Source organism: Malus sylvestris, chromosome 2 (genome assembly GCF_916048215.2).
Source record: "Malus sylvestris chromosome 2, drMalSylv7.2, whole genome shotgun sequence".
NCBI lineage: Eukaryota > Viridiplantae > Streptophyta > Magnoliopsida > Rosales > Rosaceae > Malus > Malus sylvestris.
In genome coordinates, this window is record NC_062261.1 from 11,685,126 (window position 1) to 11,707,249 (window position 22,124).

Here is a 22,124-nt window from a genome sequence, read left to right on the forward strand (position 1 = left end):
AGGGAATTTTATTGAATTAACAAAAAAGGTTACATAGTTAGACAAGAAAAATGGAGCCCTAGTTTCAAAGGGTTAAATGTGCTCTATCTTTTTGCATTATTTGTTTTGAGAAGAGTATTTATGTATTAGTATATTAGCTAGTCAATGTGATTCACTCTCTCTTTAATTTCATTCTGTGAAGACTCTGTCGTAGCTGCAACGTTGAGGGTGATAGGCCTTTGTTAAGATGCCAAATGGCATCACTTAGTTAGCCAAGTGTCAGTTGTTGAGTTGGATTTCTTTAGCCTGCAACCAGCTGTATAAGCTGAGATATGTGCAGATGCAAAGTGTGAATGAATATTTGATTGTATTAGTGTTCTTATTAGTATATCTTGCATTTGAGTAAAGGTTGAAGTGGGGTTCTATCATTGGTATCAAGCCAGTCTTGATCCCTCAATCCCTTCTCTTTTGCTGATTGAATCGTGCATTGGCGAATGAAGCCATGGAATCTCAAAACCATCTTGATGTGATTAACAACACTCTTAATGTGCTAATCCAGCGATTTGACACCATGGAAGCTCGTGAAGATTCTTTTGATGCTCGATTCAAAAAACTATACTGCGATTTTGTGGACAAATGTGATGTGGGCTCGCATCCGCCATTCATCAAAATGGCATCTTCTATCTCCTTTGAGAAATCAAACCAAGTCGTTCTCAAGCTTCAATCCTTCCATGAGGAAAAAATTCATGCCCAAGAGAGAGTGAATCTGTTACACCCCACCCCCGATTTTAAAGGTAGTTTTGGGTTTTTATTTAAAAATTGTTTTTAAGGCCTTAATAGGTGTGCCCAGGGGGCCCACTTTGTTTTTGGTGTCCCCGGTTCCCCTTTCTTCTCTCTTCTCTCTCCCGGTTTTCTCTTCTCCCTCTCTCTCTTCTTTTTCTATTTTTCCCCCGAGCCCCTTTTATGTACTCTCTTATTCTTCCCGAGGACCAACCCACACACACTCAAGTACACCCACACCCACACCACCTTCCCGACGTCAACGACATCACCACCTCATTTCCGCGATGCTCTCTCTATCTCTCTCTCTCGTCTAGGTAGTGCTTAAAGGAACTCTAACGAGGTTCCTCATCCTTCCAACTTGTTAAGTCTCAGAAACACCCCAAAGGTTTATCTTTTCATGCCCATAGTTCTTTTCTGACCATGTGGTTGTGTTTTGGACGTCAAACCATGAAGAAACATGTCGGGGAGACTTCCGTAAATTTTCGACGAAAAGCACCGTCCCTTTTGAGCCAATTTTCGGCTAAATCACGGCAAGTTAGCTGGTGTACAAGGTATCAATCTCTTCGTCTCACTGAGTACTACAACTTTCCTTTTAGTTTCACCCAATTTCGTTGAGTATTGAAGAAGTTATGTTCATTTGAATCTTACCCAGTTTCCGGCGACCTCCAAGGCTTTCGAGGAGTTTTCCGAACAAACTACTACGAGCTAGATGTCGTGTGAGGTACCATTCTCTTCATCTTGTCGAGAACTATGATTTTTGTTTTTTAATCACTCAATTTTGTTGAGTATTGACAAAGTTATTAACGTTTAAAGTTTGTTCAGTTTTCCGGTCAAAATCCGGCCTTCTCTTTCAAATGGGTCTAGCGACCCACAATTGGAACTCAGGCCGGGCTTTCAAGCCCTAAAGCCCCTTCGAACCATGCCTTCGGGCTGTTGAGCGTAAGCCCAAAACCTTAGGGAATCCCAATCTTTTTATTTTGTTATTTATTTTATTTGTTTATTTTCTGTTAAAAACCCAAAGGCCCTTGGGCCATTCAGTTATGGCCTTAGGCCCGTAGGCTCTTTTAACCCAAAATCCTTGGGCCTTTGAACCCCAAACCCAACCCAGATCCAAGCCTAGACCCGGTTGACCTGATTTGACCCATTGACCCGGACCTGATCTGACCGTTGACCCGATCAATGGTCAGCGTTGACTTTGACTTTGACCGGTCAACGATCAACGTTGACTTTGACCGTTGACTTTTCAGGTTGTTGTTCAGGTCTTCTCCTAGGCTAATTTCCTGGATTTGTTTTTGAAGTCCGTTTTCCCAAATTCAATTGTTATTATATAGTTTTATTAATTGGACCTTTTATGTGCTTAGGGGCAATTATTTGTGGCGTTTCCGTCTTCGCTACTTGTGTGGCTCTTCGGCGGCTAAGTACTGTGAGTGGACCCCTTTTAAAAATGCATGTTTTAATAGTAGAAATGCATACATGAAAGCATGATTTGATGATTACGTTTTATGAAACGTTTTGTGAGATAAAATGCTTACTGGGGCTATTTTGATTTATTACTATTTTTCCAATAACCTGTGTTCTTATAGAATATCTAATGGATGACGATATGATATATCGAACATGTTTCGAACACCTCTTTATAGTATAGATGATGGATAACTTTAGACTATGAAGTTGCTTTTCAATATATATATGTTCAATGGTTTTGTACTTACCTAGTGGTCATTTCCGCTACGGGACGTAGGGATAGATTTCAGTCCCTCCTGGGCGACAGTTTGGTGTTGGCATAGGGCCTAAAGTATGTTTCCTTTGGCTATTTAGCATAGGGACGGGGAGCCATCATGGGGCCTGGGGTAATTTTCCTCTGATTGTCTGCTCAGAAACGGGGAGCTGGTATGGGGCGTGGGGGTTATCGGACATTCACTAGTGATTATTATATATACAAGTTATGATTTGAGACATTGCACGACATGCAAGGTTTCAAAAAACCTATGTTTATCATGATATACGAGTTTTCATAAAACATGGAGGTTAGTATGTTGATAACTGTTTTCTTATATATATATATATATATCAACTTGGTCCACTCATGTTTGTTTTACGCCCCCTTTAGGACTTAAAATCGAGGCTTACAATCCCGGCATCCAGGCACTTCCGCATTAGCATCTTCGAGTCCTCTCGGTGTAGGATCCATCATTTGTTTCATTCAATTTTTATATTAAATTTGTTTGTACCATACTTAACCAACCAAAAAACTACCAAGAGCAATATGAGAAGCTCTTCGAGATGCTCCACGAAGCTAGGCATGCTCAAACACACGAGCTCGTTGCCTCCGTGGAAGTTAACCATCAAGTGGGTGCCCCCCAACACGGAGGGTCACCTGTCTTCGACATAGATATCCCTAATAGGGAGCGAGCTACCCATCGATGTGATAATCAACATGAGACTTCTTCAACCCAGTTGCTTCAACCCAAAGCAGGAGAAGTGGAGGAAGACACCTCCTTACGGAAGGGGCGGATTGATCGAAAGCTGTTTATCGCGACTGTCGGGACTTCCTGAAGCAACATCGAGAGAACTCCATCCACATAAGCTCAAAGATTAATGACCTAAGGGTTTCTGAGAGACTCGGTCCCCTACCACGGCCCAGGTCGGGTACCAATTTGGGGAAGGGGTAACAAGTCCTAGAGAAACACGAAAGTCTAGAGGACTCAGAGATGTTCCGACAAACATACCTTGGAAGTCAGTACGGCGAGTCCAGGGAAAAATCACATGCTCTTGATCAAACCTTCCTACCTCCAAGAGGAGACGGAGATTTATGAAAGAAAGCTTCAGTGGTACATGACTTCACTCAGGACCCTTTTGTCCTACAGCTCCTTAAGGAAGTAAACAAGTTGAAGGCCGAACGACAAGCTGAGATACCTGATTAGAACCAACCTAGGCTTGGCCCTTTTACAAGGAGGATCCTCAACACCCCCTCCAAGCAAAGACAAAGCAGAAGCTTGGCTTGCAACTCTATACTAGAAAGAAGGACCCGATTGAACACCTTAACCTCTTTGAGTCCACTATGGCATACCGGATGCGCACCGACGAAGAGCGATGTCTTCTCTTCCCCTCCACCCTCTTTGGCGAAACTCTAAAATGGTATTGCAGTCTTCCACCTGAGACAGTAGGCTCATTTGAGGAACTGATGAAACTGTTTGTCTCTTAACACATCTTCTAGATCGATCGCTTGCATTATGTAGATGACTTGTACACTATTCGCCAGAAGCCGGACGAGTCACTACGAGAGTATGCCGGTATTCGGCCATGAGTATTCTCACTGTGCTGAGGCAGATGATAAAATCGCCCTTAAGGCCTTCAAGGCAGGCCTACGTGACTGTTTATTCAAGTACATGATCAATGCCAACAAGTGGAAGACTTACTCTGACGTGATGGCACAGGCTTACAACCACGCCTCCACCGAAGTAAGGACATATCAAGGGAAACCCCCTGCAGCCATATTTTATCAACAAGTAGGGAGTGGAAGCCAGATCCAACTAAATGAGAAGATCTTAACCTTCTTAATGGCAGCGGTGCCTCCCCTTGCCTTACTAATACTTTGCCAAGTCAACAAACATATCAATCTCAAGGCAAAATGAAAGATTCACATCCTTACCAGTCTTATTTTAGTAAAATGAGTAAAGGACACTACCACGATAACCAAATGTATTGCCACGATAATCCCCAGCCCCAGGCAGTCAACACAGGGGGCCAAGAACGTGTCAAGAGAGGCCCTACCCCGAGGTATGAGACATATATGCCTTTGAATGCCACATGCGTGGCCATTTACCCAAGTATAGCTCCCTTAATACCAAAGCCAAAGCCCAGACAACCGGACTACAAGTCCACGAAGAACATATGCGTGTTTTGCTACTACCATGAGTATAACGGCCATGATGGCAAGAAGTGTATCATCATTTGCGATCATATTGAAGCTTTGGCACGTGAAGGAAAAATTGATTAATTCCTCCTTCACCCTCCAAGGGATAACCGCAACCAACGCCAAGTGAATGTGATATATTCCATAAGCGGCGGCACACCTATATCTGAATCTTTTAACAGGGCCATGAAAAACAGTGAACGAACGTTAAGGCCTGGCCACCAAGTGTTTCAAGTGGAAGACATCAGGAGAGGCAAGTATCAAAAGCCTAATTGGGATCCAATATGTTTCTACCCTGAGGAAGAAAGAGGCATCATCTACCCTCACAACGACCCATTAATCATGGAAGCTCACGTAGCCAAGTTTGATGTACGACGAATCCTGGTAGAGATGGAGGCTTCAGTCAATATCATGTTTGCTGAAGCTTTCAGGGCGCTTAATGTAGCTGAACACTTGCTCGATCACTCGATTTCTCCTCTGATAAGTTTCTCTAGTTATATCGTGCAACCTTTAGGGAGTATACACTTACCCTTCACCATTGGTATAGCCCTTACACAGCTATCATTACCACTAACTTCTTGGTGGTTGATTGCCCAACAGCATACAATGTCATATTTGGGCGCACATGCATCAATGATCTTAAGGTCATGGTATCCACACATATGTTGTTGATGAAATTTCCAACCCCCTATGGCAATGGTTACATCAGATAAGATCAACTTAGTGCACGATCATGCTACAACACCTCAGTCAAGCAACAACACCTGCATGTGCCTAAGGAAACCCTTTCTATACACGACCAAGTCATAAAGACCAGCTCGGGCGAAGCCAACTTGGGTCTTCACGGTGGCAACAGTCAACCCAACGATCCTCGAGATGACTCTTTCACCTAGCAAGCACAACCTGCTGAAGAGTTGAAGAAGGTCTCTATCTCAAAAGATTATCCGGATCGCATGGTGAAGATTGGCACCACCTTATCACCACCCATTCAGTTGGCATTGATCTCGTTTTTGCAAAAGAACACTAAGGTCTTCGCCTGGTCATACGAGACATGCCAGGCATCTCTCCCGATATCATCTGTCATCATTTAAGTATTGACCCCAAGACCAAACCAGTGAGATAGAAGCGAATATCTTATGACACTGAACAATAAGAGGCAATGAAAGTAGAAGTTGAAAAACTCAAGGGCATAGGTTTCGTCCATGAAGTCAATTATCCCACGTAGGTAGCAAATGTTGTCCTTGTTAAGAAGAATCCGACTAAGGAAAGTCTCCTGCTCCAAAAGGTCTTGTGGAGAATGTGTGTCGACTACATCGACCTAAACAAATGATGCCTGAAAGATAACTTTCCTCTTCCTCTCATAGACAGACTTATAGACTCTACGGCAGGGTGTGAACTTCTGAGCTTCATGGATGCTTACTCAGGATAAAACCAGTTCCTCATAAACCTTCCGGACCAAGAACACATGGCCTTTACTACTGACAGAGGACTATACTACTATAAAGTCATGCCGTTCGGCCTAAACAATGCGGGGGCGACTCATCAGAGACTAGTCAATTCAATGTTTGCTGAACAGATTAAGAAGAGCATGGAAGCATACGTTGATGATATGCTATTCAAAAGCAAACATGCTGACCAACACATCGCCAACCTATCTGAAACTTTCACCATTCTGAAAAGGTATCGAATGAGGTTGAAACTTAACAAATGCACCTTCGGCGTAGGCTTTGGCAAATTATTGGGCTTCATGATTAACCAACGAGACATCGCAGCTAATCCCGAGAATATCAAAGGAATCCTCGACATAAAGGAACCGGTCACTTTAAAAGACATCCAGAGCCTTACTGGCAAAGTGGCAGCATTAACCAGGTTCATCTCTAAAGCCACAGACAGATGTGCTCTTTTCTTTAAAATACTTAAAGGAAGTAAGAAGTACATTACATGGACTGATAAATGTGTCGAGGCATTCAAGAGCCTCAAGGACTACATGAGTAAAGCCCCTATGCTCTCCAAACCTGAGGTTGGTACCACTCTCATTATCTATCTATCAGTATCAGCTTCAGTAGTAAGTTTTGTTCTCATTTGAAATGATGGTAACATCGAACGGCCTGTCTACTACGCTAGCAAGACCTTACAAGATGCGGAGACACGATACTCCAACATTGAGAAATTGGCTCTAGCATTGGTCATGTCTGCTAGAAAACTACGCCCTTACTTCCAAGCACACTCCATCATCGTGCTTACCATCATCATGTTCGACAAATACTTCAAAGTCATGACACTTCGGGATGAATGATCAAATGGGCGATAACATTGGGTGAGTTTGACATCTCCTACCAACTAAAGCCAGTTGAGAAGGGCCAAGCAGTGCCAGACTTCATCGCCGACTTCACATATCCTGTTGACATTGCTTTTATGCCTAAAGAAGTGGTTTCATTACCCTCGGAAGCTTAGAAAATAGAACCAACAACCCCGACATGGAGTCTATATGTTGATGGCTTGTCCAACCAACAGGGTTGTAGAGCAGGGCTAGTCCTTACTACCCCCGACAAAGTGGCAACGGAGTATGCCCTTCGTTTCAAATTCAAGGTGTCGAACAACAAGGCCAAATATGAAGCCCTCATAGCAGGCATACGTTTAGCCAAACACCTTGGGGTTAAACGAAATGATATCTTCAGTGACTCCCAATTGGTGGTTAACCAGGTCACCAACAACTTTGACGCTAAGGATAGTTCCATGGCAGCATATCTTACGCAAACACAACTGTTGCTCAAGCACTTCCACTACCAGATCACCCCAGTTCCTCGAGCGACAAACAGTCATGCAGACGTTTTGGCTCGCCTCACCTCAGTAGTGGAAGACAAGATTGGGAGGAAAATTTAGGTTGAATTGTTGGCAGCACCATGGCCGCGGAAGTGTGCAACTTACAACAAAGGCATAGTTGGATTACCCTGATTTAGAAATTCCTTGCTCATGGCACCCTCTTAAATGATAAAGTCCAAGCTAAGTTGATTCGGTACAAGTCTACCCATTACTTGATCATTAATTACCAACTCTACAAGCGAGTTTTAACCTGCTGTACCTAAGATGCCTTACACCCGCGGAGGCAGAAATTATCCTTCGGGAAATACATGAAGGAGTCTGTGGAGATCATGCTAGATCTCGATCCCTTGTACACAAGGCTTTTCGCCAAGGATATTATTGGCCAACACTTCACCAAGATGCCATCAGAATATCTCACTCATGTGATAAGTGTTAACGTTACGCAACTATTCCTCACTTCCTCCCGAACCGCTCACTCTTATGATCAGCCCTTCGCCCTTCGCCCAATGGGGACTTGATTTAATCGGCCCAATGCCTACAGGGAAAGGCAAGGTCTGCTATGAAATCGTTGCAGTTGACTACTTCATAAAGTGGGTCAAAGTAGAACCCTTGGCAACCATCACTGAGGCAAAAATAGAAGACTTCGTATGGAAGAACATCCTTTGTAGATTCGGCATTCCCAATGCGATAATCACTAACAACAGGCCACAGTTCGACAACAATAAGTTCAGGATGTTCTGCTCTAAGTTCAACATCAACTTATGTTTCGCCTTCCTAGCTCATCCCCAGTCTAATGGACAAGTTGAAACCATCAACAAAATAATCAAGCGCACTTTAAAAACCAACTTGGACAAGGCTAAAGGTTGTTGGCCAGAATTTGTACCCCAAGTTTTTTGGTCATACCACACTTCGTATCGGACTTCAACAGGAGAAACTTCATTCTCACTTGCTTTTGGTATAGAGGCAGTTGTCCCAGTTAAGCTTGAGCAAGCAACATTCTGAGTCCAAAACTACGTGCAAAGTGAAAACAACAAACAACTTACCCTCAACTTAGATCTAGTCGAGGAACACAGAAACCAGGCTCTCTTGAGGAATGTCGCCTACAAGCAACGCATCTCCAACTACTATGACTCAAAGGTCAAACCTCGCTCTTTCAAAGTGGGGAACTGGGTATTAAAATTATTGGCATTAGTCGCCCTGGCTCATACAAGCTCAGAAGCTCCAATGGCAAGACCCTTGGCCATCCATGGAACACTGATCACTTGAAGTACTATTACAAGTAAACTCACATTGTACAAGTGTTAAGCTTCAGTCGTTCAGCATCCTATGTAATGGAGACCATTTGGCATAAATTCAATAAAGAGGTGATTTAGACAACTCGGTCCTAATTCCCTTACATTCCTAGCAATGAAACACTTGGGTTCAAAGCTTCAACATGAATGCTCCCAACAGGAAATAAAGTCTAAGTATATGTCAACAAGACTATACAAATAAACGAACAGCTCCACAGTATATTCGTTCAATCTTACCCAAGTTATGGCTTATATCCAAACAAAGGATTTGCTCAAACATAGCCAAGCATTCATCAATGATAATGCAAATACTTGGTAATTAACATCAAACTATACAACACAAAGTCGTAAACATCCATAAATAAAAAGCTCTCACGCTTACAACATGGCACATGCCACACAAACAACAAACTAGTACATCCAGAGTACATGGCACATACCATACAAACAACAAACTCGTACATCCAGATTACATGCAGAAAAAAGAGGGCACTATGAGTCATCCTCATCTGAGGCCGAACCCCTGACAATATCACTTTGCGTTTCAACCCCATCGCCATCACCACCATCCTTAGCATCTCCAGGACCATCCTCACTCTCCTGAGACTGCTCACCGATACTAGCCTCATTATTAGAGTCATCCTCACTGCTAGGATCAATTGCAAGGATGAAGTCTTCACCTTTTTGTCGGTACTCATCCATCTTATCACGATACTTTCGGATAATGCTTCCATTGTCATAACGTTCAAGGACGACCATCCATTTCCTTTTCTCAAAATTAGTCGCCCGAATGCAGTGAGGTCTAAAGGCATCGTGAAAGGCTTAGGAACCTAAAAACTTCTGCACGACAGCATTCCTCTCAATTGGGATACTCCTCTTCAACCCAGAAACCTCAACCAAGGCATTATCCAACTCCCTTTTACCCTTGGAAACCTCGAGGATAGTTGTTTCCAACTATTTCTTAGTCACTTCCAATTGTTTCTTGAGCCTCACGTTCTCACCATTCCACCTCTTTAAACTCTCAAAGTTTTGATCCTTGAGGCAGATGGCATCAACTAAAGCTTTGCTCATTTTTCTGGCGTCATTCACAAGCTACTTATTCTTTTTAAACTTTGCCTTGTACCGCTCGACCTCTCGTAATCTGTCGTCGTACTCATCATGACCTACATGACAAGATAATTGTCACTGCCAGGAAAAAGAGGGGAGAAAGTAAAGAAATGACAGAGTAACACTTACATAAGAAGATAACCTCATCATCCGATCACGATCTGATTCGTTCTCATCTAGCAGCTCGCCAAGCTCGTCAACAGTGGATGGACATCCTGCCAGGCAATTATTAACATACCTAAAACTACTTGGTTGCATGGAAACCTTCAAGTCCTTCCAATGGATGATGCCAACCTCTTCCTTATACTTCCTCTTACGGCTGGAGCTAGGGTCACCTTCTTAGCCAGTAGACTCTATAGTTTGAGGGAAGATGGGATTGATGGTAGGAAAATGAGGCAACAATCTTCTCTCCTTCCCACTGACATGAAGGAGGAAGAACCAATATTGGCTAAGGTTTGGCAATTGCGAAGATCACCCAATGTTTCTTTGGTACAAGACTCCAATAAAGGCCCTAAAGACTCCAACAGTGCAAGCTCAAACCCAGAGCTAGAGCTAAGGGAGCCCTCATCACTAGGACTTCCAGACTCTGATATCAACAACAAACAAAAACAAACTCTATCACTACATGAAAGATCGAAACATAAGGAAGTTCCTAGGGCATGAAGAAAAGCTCAACCAGTTCATCATGTTCTCAACCAAATACATGAACACTCAAACAATTCAACAAGAATGAAAGCATGCAATCTAGTGGATAAGACTACCAACTTGAAGATGGTGCAAAGCAATGTAGGAATCCCTCTCAACTAGAGAGCACTTTGTCTTAAAAAGTCACTACAAAATGAGCAAATAAAGGCAAGGAAAAAAGTGGAAACTTATCATTCTTATATAGATAGTTCAACATAGCCAAAGAAATTCGAAATTCAAATTCAAACCATGAGAAAGCCCCACATGGAAAAATCTTCAAACTTCCACACAAGCTAGGGAGTTTCAAATTTCTAATGTTCAGTTCCCCCACTCCAAAAAAAAATGGAAGGGGGAACACAACAACTTCATCAATGGGATTCAAGTGCAAACCTCGAAAGCTTCACACACTCTTGATCAAGATAGTGTGAAGCAAAATCAATTTATGGTGCCAACAAAGCTTCATCAATGGAAGGCAACTACAATTCTCAAAAGCTTCACACACTCTTGATCAAGACAGTGTGAAGCAAAATCAATTTATGGTGCCAACAAAGCTTCATCAATGGAAGGCAACTACAATTCTCAAAAGCTTCACACACTCTTGATCAAGACCAAGGTATAAAATATCAATGATATCGGAAATATCAGTAGTCCAAAAACACGAAAATTTAAATGGAAATATTGGGATATTATCGATATTGATAAAAATTGAATAAAAACCACGTAAATTGTAAGAAAAACTTGGAAATTTTTATTGAAACTTTGCAGGATGTTTATTTAGTCAATTATCTATTAATTTATCACAAAACATTGGAAGGAAATGCATTGCATGATGGATTTAACTAATTTAAGTTGACTATAAAGCAAGCTGGCAAACATTGTGAGTGTAGAAAATATGTAGTAATTAATGAAAGAAGTTTAAACACACCATAATCATTTATATATAATGAATTAGTACAATATTTTACACTTTATACATTGCATGGTAAGATACATGAGTGACTTAGTACCACATAGAGTTCCTATGAGGTTCAAAATTTTCACTATCTTCATCATCTCTATGTGTAGATTTGTTTCTTGCAAAAAGAATTCAAAACAAAACCATATATATAAATATTTTTGCATATTTTTGCAAAAACATAAGTGATATGGTGGTCAAGGTGTTGAAGGAGTAAAATGGGAGGGGTTCGAATCCCTAGGATTTTTTTTTAAATTTAGAAATTTATCCTAGATAATAAATATTAGGGTAAATTACACAAAACTACCTCAACTATTATTAGGGTTTTATTTATTTATTTTATTTTATTTTCACACAAAACTACCTCAACTATTAGGGTTTTATTTATTTATTTTTCCTGGGTTACAGGTAGTGGGTGCGATGTGTAACACCCCAACCCCCAATTATATGTATAATTTCGTAAGTCCCCTAAAGTTTTATTGAGATTTCATTTTGCCCCCCCCCCCCCCATTTTGATTAAATCTGGACCCTTTATCTAGATTCCTAAACATTCCCAAACTGCCACGTGGCAGCACCATATCACTCCTCACTCTTCTCTCTTTCCGTCCCCTACCACGTGACCCTCTTTCATTTCTCTTTCTTCTTCTTCTTTCTCTGCACTTTATCTCTCTCTCTCTCTCGAAACCCTCTATCTCTTCCTTCTCTGTCGCCGAGACACACACACGGCAACACCATCGTGCAAACATCATTACCATCATCATCATCGTCATCAAACCTCGTCTTTCTCCCTTTCCTTCTCATCTCTGCAACTCGGCAAGCGCAGGAACTCTCTGGCAAGCTTCTTAATCTTCTCCGGTCTAGATTGAAGCTTAGATGTGAATTTTTAAGTTATATCTCGTGTTTTTCTAAGGTTTTTGGGACGAAATCGGCTCAGGATTAGCCACACCCATCTCCGGCAAGGTCGTGGGTGTTTAGAGATATTCCGACCACCACAGGTCGTTTCACGGCAAACGAAAATGGTTCGAGTAGGTTCCGCCGTCGAAAGAATGGGATCCAATGACTGCCACATCGTCGGGAGTCGTTCACCGCCACAGAGAACGACGCAGTGGCGGCCGAGGGTCTTCAAGTCACCGATCTTGTTGAAGACGAGGAGGAGGAGAGAGTCCAGGAGGAGATCGAAGAGGTCGTCGTCAATGGGGGAGTAGGGTTCCATACGACAACGACGAATTCCTCCGATAATATCGTGATATTATCGATATTATTGCGATATATTGACGATAATTAAATGGATACTCGTGAAAATATCGCCCTCTCACAAAAACGATATTATTGGCAAAATATCGATATTTTGGTCCATGATCAAGACAATGTGAAGCAAAATAAATTTATGGTACTAACAAAAGCTTCAACACCAAAGCTTCACCTACAAAGCTCCAACACAAAAACTTCACCTACAAAGCTTCAACACTAAAGCTTCACCTAGAAAGCTTCAACACAAAAGCTTCACCTACAAGGATTCAACACCCATGCTTCACCCTACAAAGCTTCACCCCACAAAGTTTCACCCTACAAAGCTCCTACAAAGCTTCACCATACAAAGTTTCACCCACAAAGCTTCACTACAAAATTTCAACACTAAAACATGCAAGAGCTTCACACACTCTTGATCAAGATAGTGTAAAGCTAAATCAAATTTTATGTCCTAAAAATAGCTTCAACTATTCAAGCTACATACCCAAAACACAAAGCCCTGCTGCAAATAAACAAATTTTGTTCACGAAATCAAGATCCTCTTGAACCTATACAAAAACACATGGGTAAACACAAACATTTTTTGTTTTACATCCGCAACATCCCTATCATAAACAGACATACAATTATATATATGTTCCCAAACATATTATAATGGATCAAACAACAAGCCAAAGTCCCAAGTTTAATAATGGACAAAAGTACAAGAAATTCACCAGTAGTGAATGTGTTACAAAAACTGGAGTCTCCCACAGACTAAAAATCCAATCCAAGCAGCCTTTTTCTCCCTCTCCCTCTTCCGCCTCCTTTCATCTATCAAATTTCTGCAACTCTTGCTCTTCTTCAGTAGAGCTGAATTTTGGATATCTTATAGTTCTTGAGCAGATGAACAACTTTCAAGAAAGAAATGTTTCTGTTTGAGCGACGGAAGTTAGAGTATTGAAACTCCAAACATGACGGTCGGATTTCTGCAGGCTTCAAAGTTGCTGTAGTGTTTCGAAGATCTGGAAATATTCAACCATTATTTTGTTCTAAATTTTTGATATGATATGAAAGAAAGGATGAGGAACAACTTTTATGAAGAAAGTATATTGATCTGAGCAAGAGAACATGGAGTTTTGAAGCCCACAACAGGTATGACGGGTTGACAGACAAATAACGAACATGGATATATTGTAGTTAATGAGTTAAGGAACAACTTTCATGAAGATGGCTTTGCGATTTGAACTATAGAGGATAGTGTTATACTGCAGCGACTCAGGTTGTTAGTGGAAATGAAAAGCAATTCCACCAAAAAAAAAAGTGAACAGCAACAAGGGCAAGCTCCAAACACCAAAGAAAAGAAGAAAAAAGAAGAGTAACATAGAAAAGGGAGCTGGGTAGGACACGGTCAAATCAAAAAAAAAAAAAAGAAGAACTCATCAAAAAGAGAGAAAAGCTACTAATTGCACTTGATATTGTCTGGTTAGCAGCATGCAGCATCAAACACACAAAAGTTGGAAATATTTTTGGGATGAGGCGTATATGAAGGTGTGACATAAAAATAAGGCCTTGTCACTTTGACAACTCGGTTACCATCAAGACACCTCCCTTGACAACTATCCTTTCCCGGAGACTTGGAGGACTCCAATCATATGCTATTGCACCTTAATACTCAGAAATCTCACGACCACTCAGTGACTTGAATTTTTTCAAGTCTCCAAACGAAAAAATTTTCTTACTCGAGAAATTAAGGGAGCACTATTTCAACCTATAGGATCCACCCACGAAGTTTCAACATGCAAACTTCAACAAAAAAAAAATCAAAGAACACAGTGAAGTATGCTTTAGTGTATTTAACACAATACGCTAAAATGAAGCAAAGCTCATTTATTGATATCTCCGATAAGTTATAGATATGTACATATACATGAATCAAAATAAACAAACAAGAGGAAGCCTTCACAAAAGTTGCTTAGGAGAAATCTCAGCAGTCGGCAGAGCCCCAGAAAGAGGAGACACCGGAGGATGATCATTCTGGGCCTTAGTACTGGGCAGAACCCCAGAAGGAGGAAGCACCGGAGGTTGATCATTTGGATCTTCAATACGCGGTACAGCCTCAGAAGATGAAGGCAATAAATGTCTTCCGAACAAACCCACAAACCTCTGATGATCGATTAAAATCTGACCATCAGATTTCTGCAGCTGGTCAAGTTTCGTCTTCATGCTTGTAGCGTAGTTATGTGCAAGCTTGTGCAACTATTTATTCTTGTGCTTGAGCCATCCGATCTTCTGTTTGAGACTTACCACTTCAGTCACCAATGATTCAACTTGGCGGGTTCGAGCAAATAGGCGGTGGGCCATATTAGACACATAACTTCCACACTGAACATTGAAAGCCAAAGAATCCTTAACAGTCAACTCATCAGACCGTCTGGAAAGTAGTCTGTTGTCTCTGGGAGTGAGAAGATTCTTTGCCACCACGGCAGCAGTTATGTCATTCTTCATCACAGAATTCCCAATGGTAAGAGGACCAGTAGGGGATAAGAAAGATGGGCACCATATGTTTTCTTGAGGAGACGTGGCTGCCTCTTCCACAATATTCAAGTCAATATGACGGTCAGATGGACCAGACATTTTCAGAAATGATAAAGGAAAGATGAGTGCAATAAATCTCTGAAGTAAAAAAATAAGGGGAAAATTTCTACAAGCAATAATTCTCTGAACGTATCTCTTGCACACAATTGATGCCCCTATAAAAGAAAGGGCAAAAGGATCGCTTGTTCAAAATCGAAGAGACACCACTCTCCGGATTTCGAGAAGAGGATTTCCCTGAGTAAAATCTGTCAACAATCTCCACACGTAACGTCAGCTCCTCGGGTACCACAGATAATTTTGCCAAAGATCTCTCACAAAGTTTAGACACATAAAATTTGAAGGTCCAGCTACCCTACTATTACCCACAAGGGTAAAAGAACAGCACCACTGCTTGATAACTGGAAAGTACCTATGTGTGTCAACCTCCGTGCTCCGTGGCAAGGCAGACTGGCAAAAATACCCAACATTTACTCATATCCGAGAAAACACTCCCAACAAAATTACTTGCTAAAAATCGAAGATGCACTGTTCTCCGAATCTCGAAAGCCAGACTCTTACCAAGAGTGCTTTCTCAAAAATTGAAGAAGCACCGTTCACCGAATCTCGAAAGCCAAACTCCCACCAGGAGTGCTTTCTCAAAAATCGAAGAAGCACCACTCTTCGAATCTCGAGAGCCAGACTCTCACCAGGATTGCTATTTCAAAAAATCGAATAGGCACCACTCTCTGAATCTTGAGAGTTAGACTCCCACCATGAGTGATTTCTCAAAAATCAAAGAAGCACCACTCTCTGAATCTCGAAAGCCAGACTCCCACTAGGATTGCTTTCTCAAAAATCGAAGAGGCACTCTCCGAATCTCGAGAGCCAGACCCAACAAGATTGCTTATTCGAAAACCAAAGAGGTAACGCTCTCCAAACTTCGAGAGCCAGATTTCATTTGATAAAATTTGTCTGCAATCTTCACACGCAACAGCAGCTTTCCAGATACCACAGACCATTTTTTCAAAGTGCTCTGACAAAGTTAAAACACGTAAATCTTGCAGCTCCCACTACATTGCTATGACCGAGAAGGGTAAAGGAATAGCGTTACTACTTGCTATTAGGACAATTCCTATATATGTCAACCTCCTTCCTCCATGGCCAGGCAATCCTGCAAATAAAAAAAATGCTCAACTTTGCTTCACATCCGAGAGAGCACTCCCAGCAAAGTCTCTCGAAATACTCAACTTCTTCCCCCCCCCCCCCCGATAATACCTCTGCAAACAAGCCACACCAAAGTAAGAGTATCTCATATCATCAGGGTTAAAAGCAAGAGTATCTCATATCATGCTTTTTCCCTGTCTTTTCCTTTGCCATTGCTCTTACCTGCAGGACAAGGAGAAAAAATGCAATCAGTCGGAACCTGAAATAAAACTTCCGATCTGGAACTGATTGCCTAGAATCTTTACATGGTGGCTTACCTAACATTGCTCTCAAGTACTCATCCTCAACTATTGTCAAGGTCACGAAGTCCTTCGGCAAATACCTCAGAACAATTGATATGATATTTACGCTTTACAATGAAGCTGCCACGCATGGATGAGTCACTGAGAAGTAGTGCTCTGAAGGACCATTTAAATGCAAAGGTTGCATTCCACTCCTGCATCGAGGACAAATGCTGTAACAGATTAAAGCACAAGGATCAATGATGAGCTGGAACAGATCACTACAACACGATGCTTTTCTTGCAGAACCGCACAACCTAGACAAAAGAGTTTAAATCAAATCCAAACCCAGCATCGCTGCCCTATTCGAAGAACTCGAGAAGCTTCAACAACCTTTCACTGACACCGTCACCAAAAAGCAAAACCTCACCACGCCACATCCGTTACTTTGTCAACTGTAAAAGTATCTCATATCATCAGGGTCGAACGTACTCTAGATTTGGGGGACTTTTTTTTACCCTCAAATTCTTAAGTCAACTCGCTCCTTTGGAGGAAACCAGAAAACCCTCCAGCCCAGTTCAAGAATAAGCTTGTGAAAAGTCAACAAGTACAACAAAAACATGTGTCGATTCATCCATTACTCCTTCAAAAGCAAAAGTATCTCATATCATCTCTTCTCCATTTGCTTTTCTTTATCCTTGTTGTTGTTTACAACACAAGGAAAAAGAGAACAATCAACCGGAAGCCGAAGTCGAACCTCTGATCCAGGGTTGCTTGCTTGGAAGTCTGATTGCTTACCTTGTCTGTTACCTCCTTCGGCAGACCCTCTCACTCAGAGACTTGGGGGACTCTCACTATAGGGTTTGTATCGCGTTTGACCAAGCCTGAAACTACAAGTAAGCTTCAAGTGAAATTGATACATTACCTTGTGCATCTCCACCGGTTAGAGATACCACCCCTGAATGGAGGAAAAGTACTTCAAGAGAAGATGCCACATCTACCTATGAGACAGATAAGGCAAGTGAAAATGATACCACACTTCGGTACTTAGAAGTTTCATGATTACTCAATGGCTTGGATTTTGCAAGTCCCCAATCGAAAAGCTTCCCTCACTCTAGAACTTAGGAGAGCACTATTTGTACCATACTTGACCAACCCTGAAACTACTAAGCACCGGTCAACATTATACCACCAAGGACCCACAAGAGTCTCCCTCCAACCAGGAGACCAATCACAACGCGACACATGTCAACATCAGAGGCTAATCATAACGCGACACGTTTCGACATCAAGGGCCAATCACAACACGACACGTGTCAATGTCATAATGAAACTAGAAACTATTTTCTATAAATAGAGATCATTCTCCCACAATAAACCCTAATGTCATTTGTACTAAATCATTCACTAATACTCATTAAATGAGAGTTTGAACCTATGTACTTGTGTAAACCCTTCACAATTAATAAGAACTCCTCTACTCTGTGGACATAGTCAATCTGGGTGAACCACATACATCTTGTGTTTGCTTCCCTGTCTCCATCCATTTACATACTTATCCACACTAGTGACCAGAGCAATCTAGCGAATGTCACAAACCTAACACTTTTTGTTGTACCAAAGTCCTCACTGATTTTGTGCATCAACAAAATTCTTTTAGTGTTCTAGATTAGATGTATGCTGTGAACACGTTCCTTAAATGCATATTCTTTATTCTTTTATATTTATAAGTTTTATCAATCCTTTGTTTTCAGCATTTGCACTCAATAAATGGCTTTCGTCACCCTTAGGTGTCGGCCAGCACGTACCTATCTTGGTATTCGAGGTATATAGGGATAGGGGCATGTCAGAATCAGTTCTTCTCTTAATTTTGTCAAAGTTACAAGCCTAAGACTCATCCTTCTTTACAACCTATATTGAAGAAATTCAAGAAGGTTCGCGACTACGCCAAATACCACGAAGAGGGTTCTGCAATGTTTCATTCCAATTCCAAATTTCAAGAAAGTTGTGGTTTTTTTTGAAGTGATTTGGCTGGGAAGAATGAAAAGGTTTTCGATTTACTCGACAAGAAAGTTGAAGATTCTGTGATAGTTTCTCCATTTCTTGATTATGATTACTTGAAATCCAAGGTTCAAGCTTGTGTTTTGGGGTCTGCAATTCCTAACGGCTTGAGTACTACTTTTGGAGATAAATTAAATCAGTTAGGAATGATGCCTTTGTCTAGTTGTGAATCTAATTGCAAGAATGACATGGCCGAAGATTTCATTTTCAAAATTCATGTTTCTGATGATGGGTTTGTGGTAATTGATTCATCTGCATGCCATGTGTTTGATGAAAGGTCACACTCAACAAATGATTGCAATCTTCAATTAGGCTATCATATGCCGATTTCTGACACCGGGGTTACCCTCATTCGTGGGTTCTTTACTTTAAATGTTCAGACCAAAGATGCTTATAGTTCTAAATTTCTTGTTTGTAACAGTGAAGTCATGAAAAATGGTACTATTGTGCATTCGAAGTTTGGCTTCCATGAGTTGATTCGTGACAAAGGAGGAACATCTAGTCCAGGCCTCTTTAATTTGAAGTCTACTGGGGACAATGTTTTGGAGACAGCAAAGTCATCTACTGGAGACAGGTACAAGATTGGAACAATATTTTCCTCTTATATAAAGGAATCTGAAAATGCTATTGCATATAACAACGATGTAGCATATGAGGCTTTATGTTTGATACTCATCTCAATTGGTAAAATAAATGGGATTGTGGGAAATACTGTGTTGCGCAAAACATAGGGCTTGCCAATTGATAAGGTAGATTCTTGTCAACCGATATGGCCGCTGGTATTAACACACAATTTTCCAAATAATACTACGAGCATAATTGTTAATTTTGTGCTTACTGCTGTGATTGGTGCCTTGTTTGCTGAGAAAGAAAGGAAACAAATTCATAGGGTTGGTGTACAAGTGGACTTTCTATATAGGTGCTCAGTTCATGTGAGTAGTGTCATTATGCATCTGTAATCTAGGTGTGGCAATGAGCATAATGCCTTGAGGTTTTTCTTGGACCCAGATTTGTGCGAAATTACTAAACCAAATATTTCTTGGAATTCTTTGCTTGCTGGATACTTTGAGAGCAGAGGTACGAGTCATGTTGTTCAAGTGGGTATTGAAATGTATGGAGTAGTAGTGTGCATAGTTGCATTGGGTATCCTTATGCATGCTGGAAACTCTGATTGTATGGTCAATATCATTACTCAATTTTGGAGAGGGTGTAATGTGGAGTTAATGTTTTCAGCAGTGAGCTCTTGGTGGAAGCACAGACTTATGGTTTCATTAGTTCAGTACATATGTTGTTGCTCGTTTACAAGGGAAAAACATATCAGTCTTCGTATTATTTGTGGAAGCATATTGCTGCAGCAAATTAATAGGATTGTTATTATTATTTACTATTGGCTTATGTCACTCATTGTCTCTAGATCAACCTATAGTAGTTGGATCCATTGCCAAATCATAATCAAAAGAATGCTACTGGAACTTTCAAAGCTAAACCTTGAGGACAAGGTTGATTTCTAAGGAAGGGGTAATGTTAGGAAGCCAAGTTGCAGCCCTTAGTTAGCCAGATGTCAATTGTTGTGTTGGATTTCTTTAGCCTGCAACCAGCTATATAAGCTAAGATATGTGCAGATGCAAAGTGTGAATGAACATTTAATTGTATAGTGTTCTTATTAGTATATCTTGCATTTGAGTAAAGGTTGAAATTGGGCTCTATCAGCCTTTTTGTGTATTTGCAAGAGGTATTGAGGCATTCTGAAGATGCAACAAGAGCTGTATCCACCTGATTGTGCAGCAGTCATTTCGTTTCCTCGATTCTTCGATCCAATGATGTTGTCTGAATATGGTTCGCTGCTGGAATTGTAATAGCAACATGTTATCTTCCTCCATCAGCCATTGGTGAGCTTGGTTGTGAGTTCATCGTAGCTATAAATTAAAGAGAGGAAGGATTTATTTGTTAATTAGTAATTTGCCTTGAAGTAAAGTTGAATGAGAACAAACCTTAAACCTTGCTTAGTTATAATTAGTAGCAGACTGAAATCATTAGCGTGAGAGCAAATTTGTGTCGCAAATTGAATTGATGAAAACCTACACAAATAAAAGAGATAAACGGGGTTAGACTAACACCATTGTGGTGTTAGTCAAGAGTTGTTGGAAGTATTTATGCACTCCTTGTGCTGTAACTGCTTATTCTCATAACCTTTTTAAGCTTCCTTGTCATAAGTTTTGTTGAAAGAGGTTTTGACTTGCTTTTATGAATTATTTAATGGTTCGGGTTTGGCCTTATGTTCCCTTGACAAAAAAATAAATAAAAATAAAGAAGAATAAAAAATTAAAAAAAAAGAGTTGTTGGAAGTAATAAGAGTATCATGAGAGTTCTTGGTTACCGGCATAAGGGGTGATTGGTCTTCGCTATTTATGGAGAACCATGGAGTTAACCCTAACTCCCAAGTTCGTTGAACTTGTTAGCAAAGTGCCACCTAATTTGCACACCGGTGGATGAATAATCCTTTGAGATTCCTGAAATATGCTTTGATGAGTATTGCCTTGCTAAAAGACTGATGGGCAATATCAAGGTAATTTGCCTAGGTCGCGTGACGATGGAATTGGACTGTGGCTATGAATTGGGCATGAGGGCCTGCTAATTATGGGTGTCTAGGGCCTTTATAGAGAATGGGACTTATTTCATAACTATGGTGGAATCAAACAAATCAATATCACAGGGATTCAAGAAGATGAAGAAACAAGGAGACGAAGAAGCAAATCTTCACTGTAATAATAATCTGTTACATTTTTACAATGATATGCAACTATATATAGGTTAACTACTACAACTGTCAAACTCAGTAACTAAGCTAACCACCTTGCTGATGTGGATAAGATAAGGATAAGGTAGAGAATACATGCTGACAAGGACATATATACGTTAATACTATTAGCCCACAAGGGTTTTACTAACCATCAACATACTTCGTTAAAGATCAGAATAGTCATATTTGATGAGTAGTACAACTGGTGTGGTCGGGATATTTTATGTTCCCACAGTGAGTAGAATGAAAAGATTTTGTGCTTGATGGGGTTGAACCTTTTTTGAAATTTCATTGAACCAGCTTCTTTTCTCTCCTTGTCATCCTACCTTCAGACTTTCTATATTTCATTAGCATATTAATCCATCTTATGGTTATGGATGTAGATTAATAAATAACTTAATTTCTTCTTTTTTTCAAAAAAAAAAAAAACTTAATTTCTTCTTTAATTGGGGTTGACTTGGTAATCCTGATC

General features: G+C 40.8%; 1 pseudogene; it reads left to right on the top strand.

The window, feature by feature from the left end:
• Positions 1-481: 481 nt before the first annotated feature.
• LOC126601263 (uncharacterized) lies at positions 482-20,629 on the top strand (annotated as a pseudogene).
• Positions 20,630-22,124: the final 1,495 nt, after the last annotated feature.